Here is an 18,138-nt window from a genome sequence, read left to right as displayed (position 1 = left end):
CATCGGAAATAGATGCGAAACACAAAGACGCAGGCTCAGGACACCAGTTAGGCTTCCAAACACCATTAAAATGAGTGGGCAGGTTTACTCATAAGTATCGCTGAACCCACCAAAACAGAATTTTTCATTAAAAGGCTGTGAGAGCACTTTCATCCCAGCGGAGTCCAGCAGATGCTGTCTGCAGACTTGGAGGTCCGGGCCTCCGGGCTGATTGTGTAGTCTGAGCAGAACGCACAAGGCCATAGGGGTCTGGCAATGACACTTAGCACATGTGATACCAGCCATGAGCGCCAGCTGAAAGCCCGTCGCTGACTGCTGCAGGCGACATAGCGCAAGAACGAACAGGCAGCACCAGCACCAAGCTGTTCACTGACAGACCGATGTTATTTGGCTGTTAACAGGTCCCCAGCTGGTGTCTGCTGTGTGTTGCTATGTGTTAGCCTGGTAGCCTGCCACTGTTTTGGTCTGCGGATGTTCACGAGCATGTGTGCAGCATGGATGTTGGCATAAAAGCGCCAGAGGCCCCCTGAACACAAGCTGCCACCAGAATAAAGCAGCAACGGCGAGCATTTATTTAGACAGCCTGTGTCTATGACAGGCGGAATGCAGACCACAAGCTCCAGGGCTGAAGTGACTGAGAGGGCTCGTTTGTACACAAAAGGCCTTGTGCACGGATTGGGTTACGACTAGATTAGAGTCTGGGGCTGCTAGCAGCATTTTCACTCTGCTGGTGAGGTTTTTTTACGAGCTGATGCAGCATTTACTTCTGAAGGTACATAAAAAGCACAGAGTGATCCTCGGATAAGAGACAGTTATGGCGACGTGTTTGTATAATTTTCACCGTCTTGTTAGAATTATTAGACAGATCTCTGGTTTTAGATTTCTGTGGATACATGTCTGTGGGAAGCTGTAGCATTTTTTGTTGTTGTTATACAATAGATTATAGATTTTAGCACAAAGGGAGAGAATGAAGTTGGGAATACCACTGAAGCATGTCTCCAGCAAAAGAATTTTCTCATCTCTAAGCGGGAATGGCTGATGGGAATCGGTGGTGGGAATGCCTGCGGTTTTGGTTTCCTTCCCAAAAACTCCTTGGGTCACCGATGTAATTTAATGAATCGCTTGGGGTGGCTTCAAATAAGAGCAAACGGGTCCTCGATGGCACCCCACTGAACTGGCTCCCCACTGATGATCATACACCACACCGCATCCATAAGCCCCAAATGAGAGGCTGTCGTTGTTTCGCAATTCTCCATGTAACCGTTTTCACTGCGCTTTTGTCCTGTTATTGTCTCCTTTAAGGTCTTGGATATCAGCAAAACTATATTAGCACTGGTTTTTGCTTATTTGCTCAACTAAACCAAGAAACCTTTAATATATTGTGGCAATAAAGCCCTGAAGAGACATTTCCTTGGGAAAAAAAGTGCTTTCACAAGATGAAAATGTGTTGTGCTTCAATGCACTGTGGGCATTACAAGTCAGTTACAGTAAGAGGGGATGTTCCACTGAAACAGCATTCTCAGGAGACAATTCATGTTTGAGCATCTCGCTGCCAGCAGAACTGTGACAGCTCGTCCTAATGAGCAGCTTATTCAAAATGCAATTAATTGACCACAAGAGGTAGAGACAGCTTTTCCCCAGTGAAAGAAATCAGTATTAAATAACATCAGCCAAGCATGGACCCCTAAAAAAAGGCAGCATGGCCAGGATGCGCACCAACGTGAAGAAATCCTGCTCACAGACTTGTGCTGCAAGCAATCGACCGCCCTACCATGAAGCCTCGTTTCTGCAAGCATGCCACCCAAAAATGACTTTAAAACATGGTCTTTGTTCTGAAAATGGCCAATTTGCTGACCGTGAAAAGTAAACTTCCAACTTACAGTAGTGCTTTCAAAGTTTTGGAGGCTGTTTCAGTCTTGGGTAGGTGAATATTTCCAAGTTTGAAATGCTGTGACAAATGGGTAGATGGGAACACTGTGTTCTGCTTGTGACAGGAACAAAACTGTCATGAGCCTTGTGCATGAGCATGAAATAGAGCGTCTTTCACGGGAAAATGTTTACTGTTTCCAAACTATATCACAACTGCACAAGTTTGGACTGCATTGCAATTTTCTCATTTTCTCTTTGGAATTTATTTGATAGCACCAGGATCTCGGATTTCGGCTGCATGGTACGCCGCAGGACTTATATAACAGTGAATATATCAAAGCCACTCTGTGGACTGTTGGCAGTGACCGTCAAAAGGGCCATCATTACTCTGCGATTGCCGGGGATTCCCCGTCAGGTCCGATTCATTAATCTTGTCAAGTGCGAGACCGCAGTTGTACTGTATTCCCGCCTCTCACACTGCTGCTATGGGCATGTTATTAATGTGCAGATGTACTTTGAAGACAACTCAATAGCTGCATAAAGAGAAAGAAAGCAATGCTCATCTCATCAAGACGAGCATTCCAGTCATTAGGAATTTTGGGCAGGGGGATTCTTTCCAATCACCATTGTCAGGATTAATGTGAGTTGACAAAGTCCATCAGTTTGAACCTTTGCCGGTCCACATGATTGCCTCTGTCTGCCAAACTGTGTTGCTGCTAATGAGCCAGAACAGGCCCAATACCAAGATGAAAAGGAGCAGAAAAACTTCGACTGAGCACAGTCATTTGTGCTTGATCACAGCAGGCTCTTTAGCCAAGTTTAGCAGGAGATTGTGGAGGAAGGGCCCACACCTGCAACACCTGATCTCCAGGTGTTTTTATCCTTCCTTTAGAAAACAGTTTGTAATCTCGCTAATGATTTGTTATGTGTAGCAAAATCATCCTGCGTTAACAATAAGTGATTCATTGCACTTCTGCCGTTTCATAAATACAAATTAGCTAATGCTGGCTGTGTTTTGAATAAATTCTAACAAGTGAGACCGGGAAATGTTGAAAATTAAAATGCCGGATTTTAACTGTTGGTTCGCCGTCACAGCTGCCCCCTTTTAAACAGCAAACATTCGCAAACCACTCAAAAAGCAATACATGCTTTTTCATATTGTAATTCTTGAAAGTTTGACATCTGAGAGCCCACAATTTCACATTCTCTCCACACAAAATTGGATTCAAGTGCAGGGGCATATTTTTTAGACTTTAAAACCAAATATATCATAACAGTCGTACCGCAAAGACTTCACACATAAACAACTAGAGGTGTTTTGTCATCATCAATCCATCTGTATCTGTGCTCCGAAGCCAACTCGAGAACATTTGGAGCTGTCGGCTGCACCAGTAAATGTGCTGTGTGATTAATTTTAAGCGAGTAAACTGCAGGAATGCGATACAGTCTAGTAATATATCTATGACAAAAGCATCCCATTTTCACATGTTACTGTTTGCATTTGTGTTTTTGTAAAAGTACGACTTTAGAAGCATGAATATGTAAATACTATGCTTAATATGTTATGGTGGAACAACAAGCCACTCAACAAAGCTGCTACTTTCACAATCTGACATCCGCATACTTGGCAAAGGAGTTTTGTTTTATTTGTGACGGTATTTAATGCAGACATAACAAGATTGTCTCCAAAGTCTTAAGAGTGTGGTTATTTCTTTTTAGAATAAGATCAACTGCAACCACTTCTCGTCACTGTTTTTCTAGGACTGGTTGGCACTGCTATTATCCTGCTTTTAAATGGTTTAGCTCGTTATGTATGTGCTGAAATTGTCAGAATTTATTTCTCCAGCCCCCCCAGCCCCCACGTTACCCACTCATACTGTATGTCAGCTATAAGTAGTGTAGCGAAAATATAGCGAAAATAAGGACATGCCTATGCTAATGCTAGAAAAGCAGAGCTGTGATTAGACACACTCAGAAACAGCCAGCTGCAGTCTGTCTGGCTGCCACCTAACCCAACTAGCCCGTGCTAGACATAAAGGAAGAGGAAGGCAGCCCTCCTACTCCTCCTCTCCGGGGCTGTCGCTTGTGTCTATTGTCAGAGGTTTTCTAATGGAGTGGGACAGAAGCCCAACAGCCAGTGAGACCTTGCAGATTGGGCTTAGCGAGTAAGGGGGAAATATAACCAGCGGGAGTTTCCACCTAGCTGTCACACTTCTGAGGAGGCAATTAAAATAAAAAAGGCCTAAAGGGCATATACAGGCTACATGCTCACAATCCCATCTCTAACCCAATTTGTCAGTTAATGTTTTGTAATCTGAAACTAGAATCTATCCGCAACATAAAATCTATTCACCCGTCGGCTAATTAATTGATTTTATATTATTCATTAAGCTGAAATACAGCGTTTTCTTTGGAATTTGAATCTAGGAATGTGACTAATGTTAAAACACAAGCTTAAGCACCTAAAACAAAGCCACCTCTCACTCCAAGTGACAGGTTTTTTATATTTCTACTCATATATAGCTGAACATATAGCTAGCTGAATTCATCATGCAACATTTAGTACAGACTTAGCTAAGATGATATGAAGCACGATGTTAAGTTCTTCACCTTTTTTTGTGTGAGCAGACACGCTAGCAGCTAATTCCAATCCTTATGCTAAGCTAAGCTATGCTAAACTAAGCTAAGCTAAGATGCTAGCGTCATGAAAAGACATATTTTAATGAAACGTATTTATAAGTTAAAACACACAATTTAAAAGTATCAAACTGTAACTTCAGTGACTGCAGGAGCCAAAAAATACAAGTATAATGTTTGCTGTACTCAAAAGGTAAGTAGCTTTTGTAACTTTGGGGCAAAGAAGAAGGAAATGTCATTCTGCTGAAATGTGACTGCCCTTTACTTGTCTGTTCAGCGGGTATATCTTAAACTGCTTTTACTTTACACAATCTTGGAAATACATTTAATTCATAATATTTTTTTTAAAAAGCATCTTGGGGACCACGCACTGTTTATTCCAGTGTGAGTCATCAAGAATTCATTGTTGCAAATGCCTGACTCTGCAGGAGTGAGACAAAAACATTACTGTACATTACCGTCTCGCAAATACACTCTCAGCAGCATAACACTTTTTCTCCAGACTACAGGCAGCTCAGAGACATTAAAACATTTTTTTCCTCCCCTTTGATGCTAAATATCTGTGAAAGAGAGAATACTAATGATCACATTTGTTTTTATTTACTATAATCGTCACAGGGCTTCGCTTTTATTTTGACGAGGGAGAAAATGTGAGGCTGGAAACGGGGGTAAAAGTAATGAAACATTGATGGAGATAAAGGTTAACTGTTCTTCTCCGAGGGACTTCTGATGACTAATTGATTTGGCATACAGAACAGGATGACATGGTGTGTCCTTTTGAAGGAGAAAGGGAAGCGGTTTTGTTCCTTGCTGATCTATCAGACAGTAATTAGCAGATGAACAAAAGTTCCCTCAAGTCAAATATAAGGCGAAAACTGATTTTCCGTCCTTTGGAGCCGGGTGGCATTTTCTTCTTTATGGCTGGGTAGCACAGGCTAATTAACCAGCCACATATTCTCCTTCCAGCTACTCAAATGATTTAGCAGCCAAGACTTCTCACTCATATATGTCTGCATAATGTGGAAATGATCATCATCAGGCGCACAACTTGTACAACTTGTGTATGTTGTGTGTGGAAATTTAATAACTGCACCACTTCAAAATATGGAAGCTTAACGTGCTAGTTGTGCGTGGTACACAGCATGTGATCATCAACTACGCTAAATCCCTCGTTCATCATTTAAAAATAGCCACTCCCAGGAAGACACCTGACACGACAAGTGTGTCTGATGACAGGCTGTGGCATGCTGAAAGCTGGTCCAGCATGCGAGAGCAGCCACCGCCTTCCATTTCAAAGCCAAAGGAGCCGATGGCCCGTTGTACTCACCCGGGCTATTTGAGAGAATTGACCTCTGACCCCATCATCCCACACCCCGATCGCGTCCCACTGTGCGTGCTTTCAAGTGCTCGACCCCCTAACCCTCGCACCGTGCCTTTGGCTTTAAAGTGTGAAACGTGTATCGATTACCTTACTCCTCCTCTGAGATCGCTGTCACCTCATACTTGTTTAAGAGGCGATATTAGATTGCAGCTTCATCATCGTTGCTACACGCAGAACACATCCGCGCTGACAAAAACCCAGAGCGGACGTCGGTCCTCTTGTCAAAAGCACAAATCATCGGGGATTCTTTATCGTCATCATAAACCCCTTTAAGTTCCTATCATAAATGCTCCCTCTGCAGAGAATCAGAGGTTGTTTTAACCTTGGCCTCATTACTACAGCTTTTCTCCCTCTGGCCTCACTAGCAAATGCATTAGTCAGTGAGTGCCAGGCATAGCTCTCTGTGCCAGTGTGGTATGACTAGCCCAGCCTGGGTACTCTCGTTGGCCCTCCACGCTTATTTACAGTTGCATGAGTGTAATAAAGGCCCAAGCCCAACAGGTGGCATTATTTATAGAGAGCCAGACCGGGCCAGGGGCCAGGAATGAAGCAGGGATAGGTATTGACAGAAAACAGGCGAAATATTATAAATGGAACGTGATCATAAAGTCGGGCATGCAAACACGAAGAGAGAAAACGAGGACAAAGATGAAAAGAAGCTAAATGGAAGGACGCATGGAGAAATCATGTGGAAAGATGCTCGATGGTATGGACGGGAGGCAGATATATAGCAATAACCAGCTTTGCCTTGCAAATACTACTGTCTGCTAATTACTCAGACTAAACATAAATAACTTACTGCTCTGTCATGTACACCACACAAACCCTCACTTCTTGTTTTGTCCACGCTGGAAGATTAGAAGGACCCAATAAAAATGGACGGCTTATTTCCTGCAGCATTCAGTGCTGTATCCTGGACATTTGGAACCACATCACGGAACATCGAAATCGAATTATATTAAAAACCCTACAGTAAGAAGGGATCATATTCATTACTCTAATCCACACTGTAATGACCATATCAAGCAGATTGATGAGATTATATTCTGATTGCCCTAGTTGGTGCTGTTTGCTGTCTCAAATGGCTGCCAGAACGCAGCAATTAAGTCCCCGGGATTAGAAGTCTTTTGAATTGATCCCTTAGTCTCGCTTGTCAGCATTACAGCAAATCGCCTCGCTAATATTCTGATTGTCCATCTTTTTGTATGTTTTCCCCTCACGCTCTTTATTATTAAATTCAAACTACAGGTCCATTGCAAAGTGAAACACTGCAAAGGAAATACAGACAGAGTTGTGAGGGGAATCCAATACAGCCGAGACCGTCTCCACTTGGCGTTTCTGTGTTATTGCATAAATCAGGTCTTTCATTTAAGAAAACATTCCCGCACTGCGAGGGGGATGCAGAATGGGAGTTTGGTTGCACACTACACTTTCGTCTTTGTTCTCTGGTTGAAAAGTAGGGTGCAAATTGCCAGTTACACAATACGGAGATACGAAACACAAAAGCTAAAGGGGGACTCTGCAATGTGGTGTATTGGGGTGGGCGGGGGGCTTAAAAGTCTATGTGGCATGCTGACCACTTCAAAGACTGATTTAGTGTTCATTTGCATTATGCATTTACATAATTATATGCTACAAAATGCCAACTCAGCTTTCTGCCAAGTTTCACAATTGGGTGTAATAATTGGGTGTTTCTAACAGTGGAATTCTGCATCACATTGTGCATTATTTTGTTAATGCCTCACGCTGATATTGCTTTACATGAACTGAACTACTACTTGAAGGAAGACAGGCTCGGCGAGAGAGGTAATCTCATTAGTTATGGAATAAAAAGATTTGACATACCTGAATTCATTCACGGCAATCCAAGACAAGTTGGCGGTCCCGCAGAGAGCGATGAAGAGAGAAACAGAGAAACAGAGCAGCGTTACTATTTTTCACAAGGCTCGATACATTTTTATTTCATGGTAAAGCAACTCTGATATCATTTAAAGGCTGACATCTTCAATTCGGACCAGCTAGGGTGCAACATGCTGTCAGTTAAACATATACACAGTACTCTCCAGCTGTCAGCACCGTTCAAATAAGTATAAAAACATGCACTGGTCTTCCACTGAATGATATTTGAAGCGACTGGTCTAAAAACACTCAAGAGTCAAAACTATGTCTCCTCAGATCCATTTCTAAAGAGAGGATTCACCAAATGGAAAAACTTATGACTTCATCTTTCGACCATTATTGTTCACTATTAGTTTTCCACCGTTTCCTACAATTCATCACTTCTTGACGTCTTCTGAGCGCTGCCATAACAGATAAGGACCACGAGTCTTCCAAGTTAAATATCTGCTTCAGCCGTTGCTGCAGCGTGCATATGCAAACAGTTGCAGATTGGACAGGGGCGAGAGAAGGGGTGTCAAATCCAGGATATATTACCTGACTGAAAAAACTATCCAGATGGATTTGTTGACACTTTTTTTAAACTTGCTGGCAGGACCTTGTGGCCGTGCTGTTGACAGCATGCATAAAAAAACCAAACACAATCCCATCTGATGAGTGTCAGATATACATTATGCAGGGACACAAAGAATACCTTACAGATTAAGAAATAAATAAAAATCCTCTCTGTTCAGCACAGGGAAGCCCGTTTCTCTCAGCTCACTCCTGCTGGTACATGTTGTACCAGAGTGGCCAAGTAGAGTGCCTCATTATCTGATGACACTGTAAATGCGAGAGGAACATTCTCACTATACAAGTGTTTTTACACTCGCTGAACATTTGCACATTTATGTCCAGTTCTTACTCTGCCCTATTTAATTCTAATTATTTAGGTTTGTTCTTACAAGGCAAACTATGCTTGCAATAAATAAATTAGCTACAGTATTTCTTCAGATTCATGCAGTTTTCCACTGGGCTGAGCAAGCTGATCGATCCTAATACTGCTGTGCTTTAAAGAATGTATGGCTTCCTGCAGAAGCAGTTCACACACAGATCTATACCATGTACTCTGGCCTGAGCGCTTTTCTGTGCATGTGTAATTAGAGATTGCCAGCAATGCAAAGACACCAGTGCAGATATTAGTTAGTAGCATAAAACCTGATATAACGGATAACTTTGAGACATATTTGTGATAAGCTAGAGACTTTTTTAAAAGATCATTAAGACTTTCAGTCTACTGCAGTTAGGTGTGTCATTGTCATTGGAAATTCAGCTTAAATATACAATCAATCAATACACCTTTCATAATCTGGTATAATAAAAATGTAAAAATCAGCTCGTTACCAAGTTCTAAAATTCAATGCATGAAATATTACGCAGTATTATCATTTATTTAAAAAAAACTTGAGCCAAAATGCAGAAGCAGTGTGTGAAAAATGAAGTGCGCCCCATGATTCAATAACTTGTGGAACCATCTTTAGCAGCAATAACTTAAAGTAATTGTTTTGTGGAGGAATTTTGGCCCACTCATTGGTTAGGTTTAGAGGTTTGCAGACATTCATTCATGCACAGCTCACTTCAAGGTCCCACCACAGCATTTCAGTCAGGTGAGGTCTGGACTTTGACTGGCCCATTGCAGTACTTTGATCCTTTTCTTTTTCAGCCATTCTGTTGTGGATTTGCTGCTGCGTTTGGGATCATTGTCTTGTTCCATGATCCAGTTTCAGCCAAGCTTTAGCGGTCAGACAGATGACCTCACATTTGACTCTAGAATACTTTGGTATTCAGAAGAGTTCATGGTCAACTCAATGACTGCAAGGCGCTCAGGACCTGTGACTGCAAAATAAACCCAAATCATCACCCCTCCTCCGCCTTGCTTGGCAGTTGGCATGAGCTGTTTGTGCTGCTATGTTGTGTTTGGTTCTCACCAAACTTGGTGCCGTGGACCTTCAGGACATCTATCCAAAAGTCTCGTGCTTCGTTCAGATGCAACTTTGCAAACTTTAGCAGTGTTGCCAGATTCCTTGCAACTTTAACTGAGGCCTGTAAAGTCTGAGATGCAGCTCTAAAAGTTTCTTAGAGAATTGCACTGGGTGAAGTTGCTGAGATTTCCACTCCTGGGAAAAATTTCAACTGTCTTGAATGTTTTCTACTTGTGAATAATCTTTCTCAGTGTAGTGATGGACTTCCAAATGTTTGGAAATGTAAATCCCTTTATAACTCTTCCCAAAATGAGTAACAGTTGCTCCTCTAAAGATCCTTGTTAATGTCTTTCTTTCCTGGCATTGTGTTAAAAAAAACCACCTAAATGCTCCAGATCAGCAAACCTCTGCTTTTATAGAGACACACACTTGCTGCTAATCATGTTCATTTGACTAACAGCACCTGGCTGCTACTTACTTTTCTAATTCCTAAGGAAGCAGTAAGGGTGGACTTGGTTTTTCACACACTGCTTACAGACATTTTGGTCAATTCTTCTTAAATAAATCGTGACACTGTGTCATGTTTTGGTGTTAATTTGAGGTTGTATTTATCTCATTTTAAACCCTGCTATTTTAACTTTAAAAAAAAAACAACTCCTAACATGTAAAACCGTGTATTTGAAAGTGGGTGTACTTTCTTTTTCATATGATTGTATGTATATTTGCATATAAATGCCGTTGAAGGATAGATTTATATTTGGTCCCTGAATCAAAGACAAGTCAGCGTTTTACTCTGCTAAATCGATGAAATACTTAATTTTTAATTTACCAACATAGATACCAGTTTTCAGTTGCACTCGTGCACGGTTATCCACAGCAGCTGCCCCTTCTCTTAACTTCGGAGCTCTATCGGGTCCTTGGTAAAAGCTCCTGATCAGCAGCTTTTTGACTTCCCTGAACTTGCAACCCTGCGCTACAATAAATCGCTGAGAGTATTTATGGTAGATTTCAGTGAACCGTACTTAGCATTTAACAGTGGTGTGCAAAGGGATTTGAACACTCATTCATGACGCTGAAGGTTTCAAAGGGTAGAGAAAGATATACAGGTATTTAATCTAACTTTTCGAGAAAAAGATCAGATTTCTAGTCTTTCCAGCCTTGTGTTTGCCTCCATGGTTTGGGATCAGATGAGTTATGCTGCCGGTGGGCAGACACAATGAAAGAAAAACCACACAACTTTCAATTTAGCAAAGGCCAATTCGCTGCAGACGTACTTGTGCTTTACATAAGTGTTTACACATTTCACATAAAGTTCAGCGATGCCAGATGCCTTTAAAAAGTACCGTAAATCCAGTGTTTGGATTCCTAATATTTTCTCGTGTTTATGACTAGTAAACCTGCCCCGCTCTGGTTCTGCATGGAGGCAGCACTTTTCCAAGCTCCAGGGTGCAAGTTGCTCTGCACTCCATCTCCATTTACTTAAGAGCGGATTTGTGGTGAACTGCCAGGTCAAAGCCCGACTTTCACCTGATTTCCCTGCTGGTTATTTGCCTTACTCGTGAGAGGCACGGGATCCAGGAATGTAACTAATGCAGAAAACACTGATTAAATACGAAAATAAGTTAAGCGGAGCCAAAGTTTAAGAGCATCATTATTCTACTGTGTAAGCCTGACATTATGTTGTTGTTGTAATATTTCATATTTCATAGTCTTTGGAGTCTCCAATGAACGAAAATCTTGCTCAACTTTAGATTGAATTTGTCCTTCAATTTACTAGAGTGAGGAGAGTTTCTGAAACTAAAGTCATCCCATAAGACATGGGAATGTTTTAAATTCAAAACTCCTTTCTGTGCACTTCACTGCAACTCAATTTAGTCACAGAATTTTGCACAGACTCGTTCGTCTCTCTGGAGCCAATTATGACACTTTCTATCAGAGGACTACCACGCAAAATGGATTTGATTGTGCCCCTCAGCCCGCTTTCTATCTGAAGGCATTGAAAAAGTGATAACATGTAATAAAAAAAACTTTTTCTCTCTCTCTCTAAAATGAATCTTTACAGTCCTTTCTTGGAAAGAGTTATAACACAAGGTTGAGCGTCATGTCTGAACAACTACTTCTCCCTGCTTAGAGGACTTTCATCACACTCTGGTGACGGAGCCAGTAATTGGAGTGCCCTTTGCCTCAGCACAAACCCACATGTTACAGCTACAGTACACTGCTTTAATTTACATCCCTTCATTACGCACGGACCCGCCCACTGCGGGTTAAATATGTGGGCGCTGAAAAGTCATCCGTCCTGATCAGCTGGGAAACTTGTGACAGCAGAGCATCTTCAGCGGTCGGTTCGCGGCATTGCTCCAGAATCCCAGTTATCTGCACTGGAAGGAGCATCAGAAGAGCCGAGGAGAGAGTAAACAGAACGAGGGAGGGGCCCCGGTTAAGCGCGTCCCCTCTCCGCGGCACCACTTTGGTGGCCTCTTCCATTTCTTTCTGATATTTTCATAAATCAGTACCAAGTGGGGTGGATAGGATGGAAACAGAGAGCCTGAACAAGTCAGAGGATTTGGGACACCCGAGAGAGCAACAGCTGTCTTTGAGATTGCTCCAATGTGTGAGCGCAAGAGAAAGAATCCTTTTGTTTCCGTGCGGTTTGCCGCTTCACCGAGGGGCCTTTCATCTCCACGGTGCATACAAAGGCCCCATGCATCTCGGATGAGGCTGAAACATCAGAAAACGTGTGGAGGACGAGTAATGAGTTAGGAGGGAGAAAGCATAAACATGTTCTGGGAAGTGAAACTGCGTGTACGCGGGCAGACGAGAGGTTTAATGTTAGTGCCGGACACTAGAGTCCTGAAAAACAACACATGAGCTGAGAGGGAAGAGTCACACTGTGAAAAGTTCATTAATTAGTGTTGTTTTAATACACTTGGAAGCTCTTTAATTTTTTTAACTACTTTGTGGTAAAGGCATGTCTTTCATTTTATACACTTTCTTCAAAGGCCCTGTTTTTATAATCGCATCAGTGTTTGAACAAATCACCATAGCCATACATTAAAGACAATAACAATCTCCAGGAGAAAAAGTAGGAATCAACAATCATTTTTCCTCAAACTTGTTGCACTGCACATGTGCGGTCACGGGTCATTCACAGCTGACCTCTCTGCCACCATGAGAGGTGTGCCTGCCAGAAAGTGGCTAGATTAGGTGGCATCCTGTGGGTGTAGGGAAATTTGCAAACTCATTTAGCAATCGTGAAGTGAACCGATGATCCCTGCCAGTAAAAAAACATAACTGAATCCCAAATTGAAAACTGCATACACAATAAACAACCAGCGAAAGACTTAGTTCCTCTGTGCACCATTCGTGTAACGGATACATCTGTTTATCTAAGCGAGTCTTTTGTCTAGAAGACGCGATTTAACTGCAGAGCATGATTGGCAGGATGGGAAATGTAGCCTACACAAATTACACGCTCTTTACTGTTGCTTAGACATGCTTTTGAAACTCCGTCCCCCATAACTTAAACAGGAAAAGTGTTTGGACTAAATTAAAGCTTTTAACGTAAAAAAACACACATGGCCCACAAGGGGAAGAGCTATATGTCCTATAAGTTCATAAGATCCTGGCATGAATTGGGGGGGGGTAATAGATTCAATAGTTAAATGGTGTTCTTCATTCACCTCCATTTATGGCTCCTGCTAGTGTATTTTATTGATTAAAGTCAAGTTGACTGAAAACGCCAATTTATCAAAGTCTTGTTGTCATTTTAATTGTAATTACACATAATCACAGTGACTACTTTTACTCCCAGCCTGCTGTTTGATGCCACATTATTGTGGTTTTCCACAAAATATTGTAAAATGCCAGTTACTCATCGGCGGAGGCTAAGTGCACCAGATGTTGGTTACCATCTAATTTACAAATTTTCAAAAAAATGTAAATTAGCCTCAAATATCTGTTTTCTTACGGTAACATTTCACCGGGCCAACTACAAGGCAATAATTTTCCTGCAAAGCATTAAAAAACATACTTGGAACGAAAATAAAAATAATTCTGCAGGAAATAAAACGGTGTTTATTATCTTTGTATTGCAGTTGTCAAGCATCCACTTCTGTGGTCCCAGTGCTTTCTGGATTAGTCAAAATAAGCAAACAACTAAAGGGGAACCTCAGCAAACAGCTTCCTTCTTTCTAAACAAAAGTCACTGCATAATGTTTTCAGTATTACAACAAGACAAGCTCATGATTAACATTCAGCGCGTCTCTTCCCTCACAAAAATGAGCTCCCAGTAGAGCAGGGAGTGATGTTTTTATCGCAGGTGATACTTTTGAGCAAAAGAAACTGCAGGATTTTATGGATAAATTACTTGTAAGAAGGGAAAACACTGAGAAATGTGTAACCAGCTGCACTAATCAGCACATAAAAGAGGTCGCTCAGTCCTTGTAGTGAACACAGAAACCTAGAAAACTAGCTTCAGTTCCCTCCACTCAATGCATAGTTCTCAGTCATGTGACTGACTTGCTATCATTGCTCCATGATGACGACCAACAGTGGACAGTCGGTCGTACTGCAGGATTAAAGTATTGTTTTTTCCACCTGTCTTGACGTTTTCATCCTAAAAATTTAAATTCATAAACCTTATCTCCAACTGAAAAACGCCTGCACTGAAAAAAAATCTACTAAAACAGTAGAGACACATAGTTTGTAGCTAGCTGCTAATGCATTTAGCAACTAAAGGAGTTAGCAACCAAAACACAAGTGTTTGTGGAAGGAATGGGCCTTATCACGCTTCACAATGACAACATTCACGACATTTGCACACAGATTTTGAAAAATATCGGTTTTCTCACCGAGAGCTGTTTGCAAAAGACTTAAAATTAACAAACACAAAAAACTGTCCAGGGTGCATATAGCCTAGCTTAATAAAAACTAAAGTGGAGACCAGGAAAAATGGCAAACTTGGACAGCTTTGACATCTCTCACATGTTGAATCATGTCAGCTAAAAAGCTAGTTTTCAGCACAGACTATGTGCAAAATCTGCAAATGTACTAAAATGTTCAACTTGGATGCTGAACAACTTTGCACAGATGTTAGTTATGAAACACCTCCACTGTTTCTTAAAACAGGCCTTAAGTAAGAAGCCATTTATATATAATGCAATGTGGAGGTGAGGGTATTCGGGGAAGTTAAGAAGGAACCTAATAGAGCTAGGCTAATGTTCCCACTGCTTCCATTCTTTGTGGTAAAGTAAGCTAAACTTATTTTCTCATCTAATGTAACTCCCCCACAATAAGTCAACAAGCATCTAGCCTAAAATACGAGTATACCTTCAAACTATTGAGATGTAGACACTATGAATTATATTAGCTGTGTGATGTGAATTATTTTGCCGCAACTCTGAAGGTAGACTCTCGATAAATTTTTCCATTATATTTCACTTGGGTGGCAGATATTGCTTTTTATACGGTAATGTCATAATCATCACAATTAATCATCAGAGACATGCTGCAACCTACTCCTGTGGAAAACTGTTATATGAGCACAGGGCATCCAAGGACACACTTGGCTGATACTCACTCAGGTCTACTTTTTTCTACTTGACAAGGGTAAAGAGCATCCCTGTAAGAAAACTGGCCGTAAAAAAAAGGAAGGAAAAGAAACATATACTATAACGCTCTTGCCCAGATTCTGGAAAGTAGCTGAAACTTCCTCAAGCCATTAAATAAACTGAGTTACATTATACAGTTCTTAAAGGCCAGGAGCTTCTTAAAACGTGGTAGTTGCTAATAAGCAGCAGTCTCATGACTATGAATAATTGAAATTCACAAGAAAAAGGATAACTGTCCACACAAGTTATTCCTACTGCTGAGAGGCAAAGAAACTTGGAGAATCGATTCACAAAGCATTACATATTTGTTTTTCAAAAGAAGTAAATAGCCCTCTCTCAGCGTCTCAGCTGCAAGCATTTCACTTTCTTAACAAAATGAAATGAAGCCGTGCTGTGTTTTTCAGTTAATATTGATAGCGATGGAGAGGAAATACTGTACTTTCCGCAAGCATACCAGCTGAGGAAATTGGATGGTGTACAGTATATGTGCACAAATGTGAATTTCCCCCCTTTGGTCTAAGGAGCTTGGAAGGAAAAGCGTCTGGACTTCTTTGAGTTGCTTGAAGACGTTTCACCTCTCATCTGAGAAGCTTCTTCAGTTCTAAGGGTCAATTGGTGGGGAGTCCCAGATTTAAACCCAGTGGGAGTTTCCCCCCCAAAGAGGGACAAAGGACCCCCTGATGATCCTCTACCTAATCACATGAGCCAAGGTGTGAAAGCGGGTGGGGGTTTCGGGTGAGCTCATTGTGAAACCTGGCCTCCCCCCTTTGATTTATCTGTTTTCCTGGCACACGAGGCAATACTTATTCAAGTTACATGTGGGTGACCTCAAAATTTCACGTAACGTCAACGGCATGCGCAGGAGGTACAAATGAAAATGTAAAGAAACTTTTTTCTTCTGATGGCAGCTTTGTTTGCATGCATAAGTCAACCTGGGTCCATGGTTGATAAGCATGCTCAACAAAAGAGAATATAAAGATAGAACTTAGTTCATTTTCTTTCTCATAAACAGGGAGACAAAAGTCTATTGTGACCACCAAACTTAATTTATATTTGAATATGGGTAACTTCAGCTCTTAAAGTATGTTCCCAGACTCAGCATGGTAGTACGAGGCAATTCATTACAAACAAATAACCCTGGTTTGGAGGTTTGGAGCATGTGGTGTCATTGCCTTAACTAGGAAAATAGCATGTGGGGTATCTCCCCAGTGGTGCAAACAGTTCACCAAATCACCTTCTTTAAGGATACCAAACCCAGCACTCAAACCCTTACGCAGTCAAGTCTTTCCTATCTGCGCAGAGCCTGATAATTACTGATATACACTCACTGGCCACTTCATTAAGTACACTTTTCTAGTGCTCAGTTGGAACTGCTTTAATTCTTCATGCCATCGATTCAACAAGGTGCTGGAAATGAGGTTTTGGGCCATGCTGGCAGCGTCACACGGTTGCTGCAGATTTGCTGGCTGCACATCTGTGACCTGAATCTCCCGTTTCATAACAAAGGTGCTCCATTGGATTAAGATCTACTCAAATGTGGAAGCCATTTGCGTAGCTGTTTACCCCACATTGTGATCCTATCATGCAAATGTTGCAGCAGAAACTGAGACTCTCATCAGACCAGACGATGTTTTTCCAATCTTCTGCTGTCCAGTTTTGATGCCTGTGTGAACTGTAGCCTTTCCTGTTCTTCAGGAAACCCAGACTTCAACAACATCAGTTTTAAATGACTTAAATCATCTTTTTTACCCATTCTGACACTCAGTTTGACCATCAGTAAGTCGTCTTTACCGTGTCTATAAGCCTAAATGTATTGAGTTGTTGTCATATGACTGGCTGTTAACACTGTTGTACGGCTATCTCATAAACTATTTTATTACTTTTAAATGTTTTTTTAAGTGGGGGAAAAGCAGAAGAGAAGTATAGTCCACTCGCCAGCTTTGCATAAAGTTAGAATCTGACATCCCATCATCTGTTGCTGGGATACTTATTATTTTAACACCATACCAATTATAATAGCAGCACAGGCATGAAAAGGTTACTCTAATGTCAGTGTGTCATTTTGCAGAGAAGCTGTTACTGTGAAAATTAAAAGTTCTTAGACTCTAGATTTTGTCTCTCGTCATCATGGCTACAGCCTGGCTACGGATCAGCACAAACATCCAGCACAGGTGAAGCTAGTAAATAACTCTGTGTTCTCATGATAACAAGCACCGCCTGTCATTCACGGATATACATTTAAAGCTGTCTGTGCTCCAGACGAGTGCTGCACTAAACAGGAGCGCTGGGTCAGCTGTTGGTTCAGACATGGCACCTACCATAACATATAATACATGCCCTTGTCTGGCAGCGGCATAACATTGTCAGGGCTGGCACATGGGAACCCTGACAGCCATCTGTACTCACTCTCACCATCTGCCCACTATATGTCACAAGTGAAAGGCACTGACTGCAAAGACACAGAGACACCGTTAATAAAAGCCATGTTGTTAAAGAAACAAAAATGTGTTTATCTATATATTGATAATTTAATTAATGTCTTGACTAAATTCAACACCAGGATTTGGGTGACCTAATTTGTATCTATATAAGAATCTTTCGATCAGTATTGGTATTTGTCCTTTGGTCTAAAGGATCAAGAAACTATCCACGGATTTGTTTTGGTATGCTGTATAATGATGGTACACAGGATTATGAATTTAATATGGCACTAAATAACAGGTGTAAATGCTGGCTGACTCAGCCTATGAAGCATCCTCCCTGATCTATTCCAATACTCTGC

The 18,138-nt window shown here is 41.4% G+C and overlaps 1 protein-coding gene across 12 annotated transcripts in view; it reads right to left on the bottom strand.

The window, feature by feature from the left end:
* Positions 1-18,138, bottom strand: part of col25a1 (collagen type XXV alpha 1 chain) — a 153,568-nt gene that overhangs the window by 104,364 nt on the left and 31,066 nt on the right. The gene's annotated exons all lie outside the window — the stretch shown is intronic.

This window comes from Oreochromis niloticus, linkage group LG3, assembly GCF_001858045.2.
Source record: "Oreochromis niloticus isolate F11D_XX linkage group LG3, O_niloticus_UMD_NMBU, whole genome shotgun sequence".
Classification (NCBI taxonomy): domain Eukaryota; kingdom Metazoa; phylum Chordata; class Actinopteri; order Cichliformes; family Cichlidae; genus Oreochromis; species Oreochromis niloticus.
Note: the sequence above shows the minus strand (reverse complement) of the source record. Positions and strands in the feature narration are given on the sequence as shown.